General features: G+C 39.9%; 1 protein-coding gene across 1 annotated transcript in view; it reads right to left on the bottom strand.

The window, feature by feature from the left end:
• The window catches only part of wwox (WW domain containing oxidoreductase), a 238,284-nt gene that overhangs the window by 210,997 nt on the left and 14,289 nt on the right, over positions 1-12,998 (bottom strand). The gene's annotated exons all lie outside the window — the stretch shown is intronic.

Below are 12,998 nucleotides of genomic sequence, written 5' to 3'. Positions count from 1 at the left end.
ACATGAGGTCAATGAAAAAAATCAAGGCCAGGCAAATGCTTCAAGATTTCTATTTTAAGATAACTTTGATTCTCATGGGTGGATCTAATGGGGGGCATCCGGGTGCAAGTTAAACTCCCCATCAATTTCAAATATAATTTCTTCCATTGCATTACACAGTGGTAGATGAGCGCTAGCTAATCATTTCTCTGTGAAGTGATGAAAATGATTAAACGATGGTAGTTGCAGACTTCTTAGATAAGGTTTGGGGATCCGACTGAAGGTGAGGGAGACTGCTCCAGCAGGGTTACAGAAGGGGAGGTTTACATTTAAACAGTGATTATCAAAACAGAAGTCAAACAAGCAGCACGTGAACAGACTTGACATTCAAAGTGAAGCTTGTGTGATATTGAAGGACATCAAAGTGCCTCTGATAAGGACATTACACTCATGAAACTGAGTTTATCACTGCAAGACTCCTTCATGGCTCCATCCGAATCATGTACTCACGATAAAACTGACAAAACCTCAAGATAGAGGGAATGAACTACATTTCTAAATCACAATTCTAAATGGGTCATTTCATTACCGTAGGTTGAAAAAATTCATGAGATTAACTGTATTTTTCCAAAAAAAATTTTTATTTCTTCTGACTCTGCGTCTCATTTTTCAGCCTCTAAACACAAACCTCACACACCGACATAAGACGAGTGTCACGACTGACAAAGCTCCAATGGCTGATCAGGGCACGGAGGCGGAGAGCAGGCCCCGGTGTATGAGACGGGGGGATTAATATGGACTGTAATTAGATTATATGTCTTAATCTGATTTTCATTAAGAGCCAAACTGGGAGGCCTAATTGTGAAAGGAGCATTAAAGAGTAATATCTATTTAAACTGAAAATTTCAGGAGTATTAGAAGCTCTTTGTGACAACTGAAGCGTGGAATGAAATTATATGACACCTTAATAGGTGTAATGGAAGGGACTGTGAGGGGAGATGGTTTAACTCACTGGGAATGGAAATGAATTAAAAAAAAATCTGAAACAGTAAAATAACAATAATAATAAAAAACTGTTACTGGATGTGGTAGCAAATGTCTAAAACAAGATCACTCAAAGAGCGCACATCTCCACCATGCAACAAATCTCCTTTTTTCCAGATATTGCGAGTTATCTGCTCATTGATCCTGATCATGGTACCATGATCATTCACACTTTAAATGCTTCAACAAATGTCCATTGGCAGTAGGTTAAAATTTAGTCAAATTTTCAAAAGTATTTTTAATGTAATCCTCCTAACAGGGGTTCTCAACCTTGGGGTCAGGGCACCATTCAGGTAACAATAAAAAAAATGTTTTAACAATTTGAGGCCATTTTTACTTATTTTTGCCCTTTTACTGCAACTACACCAAACTTGCCATATTTTAACCTGTTTTCATCACTTTTTCTTGTGATGAAAAATTATTTTTGCTCCTTCAAATGCATTTTGCTACATTACTCCCATTTTTGCCAATTCTTCAAACAATTTAAATTCCTTTTCTGCACTTATAAACTCATTCCACCACCTACTGTCGCATATGTTGACCCATTATTGTCCCTTTTAACTTATTTTCACCATATTATTTGCTCATTTTTACTAAATTTAACCACATTCACAATTTGTCATGGCCATTATTTGCCAGTTTAAACTGTTTGTTCCTACTTTTTAAATGACATTACCTTAACCCCCCTCCCCATTTCTGTCACTTTAAAGCTAATATGGACACTTTTAACCCTTTTACCCCATTTTTCTGTCAGTTTTTAGCCTGTCTTATTTTCAGGTTTTTACCAATTTCTGTAGTTTTTAAAATCCCATTTCACCACCTTTTCCACCATTTTTGGTCACTTTTAAGCCAATTTATTTCTGGTTAAAACAATGATTTACATCTTTAAGATGACTATATGCTATGGCACAAATAATAATACACTTCCTGAACAACAGTGGATATTATTCAGATAAATAAATAAATGTGATTATCACAGATTCATAGAACAATGGACCATCATTTTGCTGACTTTATGGATGGACATATTTTTTGACTTGATTTATTTTTATTTCAAAGATGAACACAAACAATGTACAGCATATACCATAATATAAAAAAATAAATAAAAGACATTTTAAACAAGTTCGAATGAACTACGGCCGGGCCCGCGGTACGTCTCGGCACCGAATAGCACGTACCACATTCACGAGAATTCAGTCAAATGACTCAGTTCCACCGAGTAAAAACAGTCACCAAGAAGCTCTTGACATCCGTTCATAGAATATCCATGTGAAATTACAGTCCGATTCAACAAGCATTAATGGAGGAGTCATTTGAAGTCAAATAACAAAGGAGTAGTGATTTTAACTAGTGTACACAACAACAAGAACAACAAAGTGAGTTGCGTTTTGAGTCCGATAGCCAGGCCTAAAAACATACAAATGTATACTCCATCTTTGTAAGTGGTACACTCCTGGTAAACAATCCCTCCACTTCCTCGCTTGTTGTGTGTAGAAACCATGAAAGTGAAATTAATCGACACCAGTGTTTTCCATAATGGAGAACAAATTAGAATATGGCAGCGACAACCGCAGCAACACTGAAGCAATGTATTTGCAATGACAAATAACAAGGGCTTGACATTAATTGTGAAATAACAAGAGTGGAGTTGCTGTAACAGAGACTCCCCGCCCTCTCAGCCGTGTTACCAGCAAGGAAGAGTGCACTGAAATGAGTTCTCGGTCAGGTGTACAACAAAAGGAGCCTGTTTTTGCGTTGCATGCTGCTGCTAGAACATGACAAGGGGTCAGAAGGGGCTTTAGTTTTAGCTGCGAAGGATCGACAGATGCCATGAGCTGTGTTCACAGCACACGTGAGGCCGCTCATACATTCTCTTTGTCTAATTAGACATCAGCGTGGGGAATACAGAGGTATCTGTCCCAAAACAATTGGAGTATTTCCAAAAGCTTTGAGGAAAGATACATTGTTCAAACAAATAAAAGTGTAAATGTTTAAGCTATTGTTGAAAATGTGTTTTACTCCAATGTATGAAAAAGCATAGAAAATTTGTAAAATGTCCATTAAACAGTGAATGCTCTTCATGGTACATTAGGATCCTGGCCCTTCTGATATCCCCCAATAATGAGTGTGATTTAGTGATTTCACGCTTTGTTTGTCCTCCCTGGGCCGCCACCCCCCTCCAGATCCCTCTTGTACACAGGTGTAATGAGATCATTACCAGCCTCGTCACTAAACCTGTTTATTTGGCAAAGCGAGCAGCGAGCTGCTTCTCGCTCTTGATCTGCATCCAAAGAAGCATTTAACTAAAATAAACTCTGCAGTACAATTGGACAAACAGAAGTCAATTCAGAATCATTAAAAGACCTGAGGGTGCACAAGCCGAATTCCCACAATCCCCTTTTCACCAGAGCAGCACACAGCAGCACATGAGCAAATGAACACCAAGGCAATTCTAACTGTAATGAGCAACGTACAACTGAAGAATTCCATTTCTTTACCCACAACAAGTACAGTATAGAGTATATCTTCACTACTGGCCTTACACACGAACCATGCACATTGACAGTCACCTACAGAAGTCCCTAAAGTGATAAAAAAAAAAGAGGAGTTTCTATTACTCTTGGAAATGTGCATAATCTAAATAGCGCAATCATAACTGGTAATGGAAACATCTGAATTTCGAAAAAAGCACACGAGCCTGGCCTCAACCCATGTGTCAACGTTTAGACCTAGTTTTATATAACACTAATATGTTTAAGTGTTTGAAAGTATAATTTCAGATAAGGTCATGAATCGGTGTAAGAGCAGAGATGTTCATTTAAACCATTTTGAATTAAAAAAATAAAAATATATATATATTTGAATATATACTGCATATATGTGTATTTATATTTACGTATATAAGAAAGTCAGAATATTTAACTATGAAACTGTGTGTGTGTATATATATATATATATATATATATATATATAAATGAAAGTCTGATTATTTATATATGAAAGTGTATTTATAGATAATTATATGAAAGTGTATTTATATATATATATATGTATATATTTACACTAAAAGGCTTAAAGGTATAGAGGACGATTTTCCCAAAGTTTAGAAACAAACAAAAATGCTTCGCCAGCCCGGTCTGTCGGCAGCGTTTTTTTTTAGGCCAGCAGGTGGGATTTCTCATTCCTTGAGGGTAGCCTTCAGGCGGTCTTTGTATCGCTTTTTATGTCCACTAACCCTTCTCTTGCCCTCGCTGAGCTCTCCGTAGAGGACTTGTTGAGGAAGGCGGTTGGCCGGCATCCGGATGACATGGCTGATCCAGAGCAGCTGGCGACAAAGAAAGATGGACTCGGCTGATGGAAGACCAGCTCGCCGACGGGTGAGGTACCTAGTGCCACCATCGCAGGCCAAGGATTCTCTGAAGGCACCTGATGTGGAAGGCCTCCAGACATTTCACATGCTGACGGTAGAGCACCCATGCCTCGCAGCCATATAGCAGGGTGGAGAGACATACGGCCTTGTAGACAGCTATCTTTGTGCGGATGGTCAGGTCGCGGTTGAGAAACACTCTTCAAAAGGCCGCCGAGGCGAGGTCGGTGTTGATGACCGAGCCAAGATAGGTGAAGCGCGTGACGTTCTTGAGGTCCGCACCGTTAACATGGGAGGCGTGCTCTGCAGCAGGAGCAGGTCCAGAGTGCTGTGGAAGCACCTCTGTCTTCTTGGTGTTGATGAGGATTCCGGCACGCCTGTAGGTGTCCGAGGGGATGGTGAGGTTTCTCTGCAGTCCACCGGACGTGTGGGACGGGCATGCTGCGTTGTCTGCATACTGGAGCTCGAAGATGGTGTCGAGCTATGTCTTTGTCCTGGCCTGACAGCGGCATAGGTTGAAGAAACTCCCATCTTTCCTTTAGCTGATGGCGATCCCATCCGTTGGTGACATGCCGTGGCGGGAAACAAGGGTCACAGCCACAAGAAAAAGGTTGAAGATGACGAGCGCCTGCCTCACGCCGACCTTCAGGGCAAAGGGGTCAGGCTCTGCTCCGCCGATTACAAATTTGGCTGTCGTGACGCCATGGATCTCGTGGAGGATGCAAAGAAAGTTTGGAGGGCACTGCAATTTGGGGATGATGACATCTACCACTTCTTGGAAAAGGTGGAAGAGCATGATGCAGGCGAGGACTTTGCCTCCCACCGACAGCAGCAAAATTCAGGGCCGGCAGCCTTGTTGTTTTTCAGGCCGGCAACGGCCTTCTGAACCTCGGAGAGCTAGGGCGGGGTGTCCAGGGCTGGGAGGGCGGGTAGTTCTGGTAGCTGCTGGATGATGGCTGGGTCAATGTTGTTGGCTCTGTTCAGCAGCGTAGTACCGTCCTTGCTTCGGACTGGGTGCAGAGATTCAAGTTGTGGTCCGTAGATCGTCTTGGTTGCCGAGTAGAACTGCTGGGAATCGTTGTTGTCCGCAAAGCTCTGGATCTCTAGAGCTTTTTTCATCCACCAGTCAATCTGCATTGTCCTGAGTTTGCGTTGGGCACGTGCAAGAAGGTTGGTCCAGTGGGACCTAAGGGCAGCTAAGGATGGGTGGCGGAGTACAGCATCGTGGGCATCATTCTTCTCTCGCAGAAGTCGGTGGATTTCCTCGGCACTCTCATCAATCCAGTCCTGGTGATGTCTCTGGGTGGTTCTGAGAGCGGACTGTGCTGCTTTACTGACCGCCGTGCTGATGGCGTCCCATTCGTTGGTCAGTTGCGCGGTGGTGACCGGGGTTTGCGTCGCGACCAGCGTGATGGCTGCCAGGTTCTTTGCTGTGACGCGCCTCAGTTCTGCCATAACGTTTGGATCGCAGGCCGAGCGGAGGTTCATTCGCGGGTTTGGCTTCTTCTTTCGCACTGGTAGTTGGATGTGCAGACGGAGGATACTTTGTATGAGACAATGGTTGGTCCCGCACTCTGCCCCTTGCATGGCTCTCATGACAAGGGCATCCTGGAGGTCAGATTTGAGAACGATGACATAATCTACCAGATGCCAGTGCTTGGACCGTGGATGCATCAACAATGACTTGTGCATTGTCCGGAGCTGGAACATGGTGTTGGTGATGGATAGCCCATGTTCTGCGCAAAGGCTGAGGAGCCTGAGTCTATTGCTGTTGCTGCGGCCAACCCTGTGACGACCGATGACACCTTTCCACACCTCGTGCTTCGTGCCAACCCTGACGCTGAAGTCAATGAGCAGTAGGATCTTGTCACTGCGAGAAATCTTGCCTAGGGTGGAGTGCACGGTCTCATAGAAGCGGTCTTTCTGGTCTTTGTCGGAAGTCAGGGTGGGGGCGTACAAGTTGAGGATGGGGGCGTACAAGCTGAGGATGGTGGCATACCGCCCTTGGACAGAGGCAGACGGAGGGTCATGGTGAGCTCGTCATTCCTTGCTGGAGTCTCGTCAATGGCATTTAGGAGTGTCAATCGGATAGTGAAACCGCCCCCGTGGATGCGGCGGGAGTCCGCCGGCAAGCCTTTCCGGAAGAAGCTATATCCTTTACCCACTTCTGTAAGGGATCCGTCGTCGAGAAGACTGGTCTCACTGAGAGCTGCAATATCGATGTTGAAGCGGCGTAGCTCCACAGCAATGAGTGCTGTGTGTCGTTCTGGGCACCCACTGCTAGTCCTGTCCAGTAGTGTTCTAACGTTCCAGGTGGCGATCCGGTATGTCAGACAGAAATTCTGGCGGGTGAGACGTGCACAATGAAGATTTAAGTGGAGGGAGGGTGCGCTGGCCACTAACTTTCTCACCCACGAAGTGATCCGGTGGCATGGGGAGGTCCACGACAATTGGCTTTGAGAGCGACTGCAGCGCCCTGCCGGCAGCTCGGTTTGTGTGAAGCGGCACGAATCTTTGTGTCTGCAATTTTAAAAAATGCAGATGTCATTAACTTGCTGACTAGTTTGTGTGCTGGTCAAAATAATAGAACTAACCGTGTCGAACACTGCTCTAACAAGGAAGAAGTCAATGCAATGTTTAATCGTGGACCTTGTGACGTGAGCGACGCAGGTTAGGGTACCCTAACCCTAACCCTTGCAAATATGCCTGACACTTCTCTAGAAAGATTCGGTCTACAACTTTCGACCATTTTCTCAGAATCGTTCGCAACAGAAGAGGTACTGTAAATGCAGGCAGACACTGCAATTTTTTCAACTGTTGTACTCAGCTCCAGCTCAAACTGTGCGACTCAAATGCAGAGTCTGGACGTGCACAGCTCACAATTCATGTTCTCACACCTCTTCTGTCTTGAACAATTCTGAGCAAATTATTAAATTAAATTATTTTGAACAGCCCACGAATTAGCCAGTGAGTGACATCTGCATTTTTTTTAAAATTGAAGACACAAGGTTTCGTGCAGCTTCACTCACTGAAAAAAAAAAAAAAAAAAGATGTACTGTAGGTCTGTGCGAGAAAAAATTATCAAATATATATTAAGTCTTTCATTAACATATATAAATACACTTTTATATATAAATATTCAGACTTTCATATATATATATATATATATATATATATATATATATATATATATATATATATATATATATATATATATATACATATTTAATTTCCTGAACGGCTTGCCATACATATACATATATATATACAGTATATATATATATATATATATATATATATATAATATCACATTTCTGTTAACTATCAAAAATGTGGATTCCCTTACTCTGAGGAACTTGATTCGAGGCAGAGTGAAAATGTTTTGACTGCGTTACAGGTCTTCTTATCTTTTATTGGGTATTTCAATCCTTACATTATCAACCCCAAAATGAAAAGGACAGCAAAAATTCTGCAAAGTGCGTGAAGTCAATAACTCACTTCCTGTCGAGCCATCATTCCTGCTTAGATGTAAATATCTGGTTTCTGCTCATTTTATAGAAAATATGAGTCATTTACCGTAAAGAAAAACCTGATGAAGTATTATTATGTAGACACAACATCCCAATGGTCTCCATGAGGAGTTGATGTATATTTCTTACCCAAGAAGTGAGAAACAGCCCCCCCTGCTCCCCCTGGACACTTTCTGACTTTAAGGATTCCCTCTAATTCCCCCATTAGTCCAGGAGGAGGGAGGTGTCACCCTAAAAGTGGAATGTATGGTTGGTAATTACAGCCCAAGGTTGAGCTGTTTCAGGCGTGAGCGCTGATGTGGTTCTTTCAGCTCTCCCTGTTCCCCTTTGATTCCTTTCTCCCCATTTCTCCAGCGACTGACACCCCCACTTTCACCATGACCTTCCGACTCATTCTTCAACTCTTTGACCAACCACTCAGGTTATCCTCACGCCACACTGGACCAGTGTTAATTTGGAGAACAATTTTTTTATTTTATTTTAGTCTGAGTCATTCACCTACAGAACAAGATAAACAGAGCCACAAGCGGAAGTAAAAACAAAATTAGAATTGTAGAACTTTTTTTTTTTTTTATATCATAATTTTATTTCATTATATTTTTTTGATCTGGATTTTTATCTATTTTTTTGTCTGGGATTTTGTTTTCAGGGTCTTGATTTTTTTTGTTTTTTTTCAGGCGGTCTTAACTTTTTTTTTTCCGTTCAGTTATTATTAAGATAAATAATAAGATTTTGTTTTGACCTTTGTTGTCAGTACATCTTAAATGTACATTCTCGTCGCAAATTAGACTAGTTTTTAAGGTTTAGTTGATCAAATTAGAACTGCACTGAACAGTTTCTAAGCAGTGATGATCAAAAGTTTTTGGAGACTCTGCTTTTGTGTTGAATTTCATTTAGAATCATTTTTATGGCACGATTAGTTGCTATAGTCACACGAGACTTCAATACTTGGTTGAATAATCCTCCATCTCTAACTTCACTCATCACTAAAGCTTTCTTGTCTCCAGCACAATACTTGTTTCACCACTTTGGGTCTGCATGAGAAAATGTGCTAGGTTATTAAAAATAAATAATTAAACTAACCAACCAGGAGTGGTCCTCATAATGAAGCCAATATTCACAAGCATCAGTGAGGACATGAAAAAAGCCCTTCTTCCTTCCATCTGCTCATGGTTCTGTAGACCACTGGTTCTTAACCGTTTCAGCCACAACCCCCAAAATAAAGGCTTCAGAGAGCAGGGACCCCCACTGTACCTGAAGGTGGTTGAACACAGACATGAACATTGAAGAACAGTCATGTGGAGACAGGGCCATCTATAAGGGGGAATAAAGGGGAGAGATTTTTGGGGTCCATCCATAAAGTCAGTAAAATGATGGTCTATTGTTCTATGAATCTGTGATAACCAGATTTATTTATTTATATGAATAATATCCACTGTTATCCAGGAAGTTTATTATTGTTTGCATCCTAGTATAAAGTCATCTTCAAAATGTAAATCACTGTTTTAATTTGAAATAAAATGGGTTAAAAGTTACCAATAATGGTGGAAAAGGGGGTGAAATGTGATTTTAAAAACCACAGAAATTGATTAAAAAACTGACCGAAAAAGTGTCAATATTGGCTTAAAAGTGGCAAAACGGGGGAAGGGGTAATGTAATTTAAAAGGTAGGAACAATTAGTTTAAACTGGCAAATGATACACATGACAAATCATGAATGTGGTTAAATTGGCAAAAATAAGCATGATGAAAAATTTCAGTTTCAGTTTATTTGTTTGTTTGTTTCAGTCTAACTAAAAAAAATATTGAAACATAAATCACAATTTAAAAATATATATAACAAGACTGAAACAGGCAGAAGCAAAAATGCTTATATGCCCAACATAAATAACATTCAAGTAAGTTACTTTTTCCAATAATACATACAAAAGAAATGCAAGCATTCAACAAATACATTTGAGTTGCCTTTTTCAAATAATGCAAAAAAATATATATACTGTATACTATATACACACGCATGTACTTTCTTTATATGTACATGTACCTTCTTTTATATACAAAATTTAACAAAAAACATAAACGTAATTCTGCTTCACATAACTCTCTAAAATATATTGTGACATCTTTTTGAAATTAAATAGTGTGTCACTCTTTTTTATTTCTTTATCAACAGAATTCCACAAAGACAGAACAGACAGACATCTTCATTTAACTACTAATCTTGCTTTTGGTAAAATAAATTGCTTTGATGAAGTATTTTTAAAGCCTTCTGGAAGAGCATTTATTTTTGCTTTGAACATTAGCTAAGGTATTATATAATATTTTTTTTGCACTAAAACAACATCATTGATTATGGTTTTAAAAGTGGTTCCTCAGATTTCTACACAATATGTCATATATGGCCAATCAAAGTATAATAAATTGTAAACAAGGAATTGTAATTAAGTAAACATTTTGTTTTACATAACACACCAAGTGTTTTTGAGACTTTTGTCTTTATATAATTTATATGTTGCCTCCAAGATAATTTATAGTCAATTATGATTCCTAAGAACTTGGTATCAAAGAAACGCTCAATTTTATCTCCATTTATTTGAAGTTTTATTTGTTCAAATACCTCATTTTTGGTTCCAAAAAGCATGAATTTCGGTTTTGCAATGTTGAGTGATAATGTTTTCATATCAAACCAGCTTTTAAGCACTGTAATTTATTTTTCATTTTTTTACCAAAAGTTCATTTATTTTTTTCCAGAACAAATTATGGTTGTATCATTTGCAAACATAAAAAAGATTAAAAGTGACAATAACGGGTCAACATACAGGTATGTGACATTAGGAGGGAAAGGTGGTAGAAAGGGTTTATAAGTGCCAAAAATGTCTTGAAAGGGGAGAAAATGTTGAAATATGATGGAGAAGAGGCAAAAATGGGAGTGATATAGTAAAAATGCATTAAAAAAAAGTAAAAATGTGGCAAAAAAGTGATGAAATAGGTTAAAATATGGCAAGCTTGGTGTAGTTGCAGAAAAAGGGTAATAACAAGCAAAAAATTGACTCAAATTGTTCAAAAAATATTCTCAGTTTCTTGAAGGCATCTGGCAACCTCCTCCCAATGTCTCGGGACCCCAAATGAGGTCCTGACCCCAAGGTTAAGAACCCCTGCTGTAGTGTCTACACAGCGATGGAGGGAAGACACAGCTGAGCACTCAGAAAGAAAACATTGCATGTAAACAAATATATCCTGGATGTGATCTAAATCTAAACCACACGTGGCCACTCAGTGAAGCTCTGCGGCGCACACGTTAAGACACAGAACGCCACATGCTATCCTCACCCTCAACATCTTTTTATCCATCAAATTCCTCCCTCTATGAATAATGCATCTGCTTCCTCGCCGAGGCTCAGGTTGAACGCATGGCTGTGCGCCTCTTTAAGGGGCTCCTTATTCATAAACAGCGGCGCAGTAAATACCAGAGCTTTGCAGCCAATTTGATGGCAGTTATGCTTAACAAATCTGCCTCAATCTAATGATCAGCCACAAAGCTGGGCTGTGGCTTTAATCTACACACAGAGGCTCCCGCAGCTCTGCGACTCACTGAATATGCTTATGGATCTCTTCATCCACCGGCCTGACACTTAATCCTCGAAACACAACACTGGGATCAACACAAATATGAAACGATGTTCGGCTTTCATGAATAGGAATAACGTTGAAAGTTGAGACGATGCATAGAGATGCTACACATTATAGCACGCTCCTGCTCAAATCCTTACCGTCTCCAGTTTGGACCAACCTTCACCTCAATAACAACACCACAAGGAAATTTTTCTGCATGAATTCATATTGAATATGGCTTCAGACAGCAGGGATCACTTTGCAACATAATGCTCGACACAAGGAGCGGACAAAGCTTAGGAATAAACAAAACTTTGTGCATGATGGTACAAAAAAAGAATGAATGCTGCAAATTTGACATCAGACAGCTGGAAGAAAAGTAAAACTTCCTGGAAAAGTGGCAAAAGGTACAAAAATCAAGGTTAAAAAGCAATCGGAAAGATATTTCAATTCATTATTTTTTTTTTTCTTTTGTCTGCACATGCTGTCAAAGGTCAACACTACAAGAAGTACAATCTTTTTTAAGACAGCAATGCATTTTTTTTCTTTCTTTCAGATATTTCAATTAACCGCATATTTTTTAATTTAGGATCAAATGTACCCAAAGAGACAGAATATTCGCATTATTTTTTAAAAAGACGAGTAGACTAAATGCTACTACTTGGATCAGGCAGATGTTAAAAAAGAACATGCAAGCAAAGAGAGAAATCAGATGAATTTGAGAAGGTTCAGGGAGTGTTTATTTTGTTTGTGAAAGACCTGGATTTAGTGGAAGAAGACGACTCAGTACTGATGTAAAATTCTCATGAAGGACCTTAAGGCAAGGCAAATTTATTTGTATAGCGCAATTCATACACAAGGCAACTCAACGTGCTTTACATGATAAAACATACAATTGTTTAAAATCAATAACATTTAAAATAATCAGTAAAATCAATTCAAATCATCAACAAACACATGACATCAACAACATGACCAAAAATCTCTCTCTCAATCATATGCAGTAGAGAAAAAAGTGCCTTTAACTTTGATTTAAAAATGTTCACATGTGATGCTGACTTCAGCTCTGCTGCAGTTTGTTCCACTTCTTTGCAGCATAACAACTAAAAGCAGCATCACCATGTTTACTGTGAACTCTGGGCTCCACTATCTGACCTGTGTCCATAGATCTGAGAGACCTGCTGGGTTCATACCTGACTAACATGTCACTGATGTATTCTGGATCAAACCCATTCACAGATTTATACACCAGCAGCAGAACTTTAAAGTCTATTCTGAGGCTGACTGAGAGCCAGTGTAAAGACTTTAAAACTGAAGTAATGTGCTCTGACCTCTTTGTTCTGGTTAAGACCCGAGCTGCAGCGTTCTGAACCAGCTGTAGATGTTTGATGCTCTTTTGGGGGATTCCTGTCAGAAGACCATTACAATAGTCCAGTCTGCTGGAGATAAAAGCATGAACCAGTT

Source organism: Gouania willdenowi, chromosome 6, assembly GCF_900634775.1.
Source record: "Gouania willdenowi chromosome 6, fGouWil2.1, whole genome shotgun sequence".
Taxonomy (NCBI): Eukaryota; Metazoa; Chordata; class Actinopteri; order Blenniiformes; family Gobiesocidae; genus Gouania; species Gouania willdenowi.
This window is presented reverse-complemented; position numbering and strand designations above follow the sequence as displayed.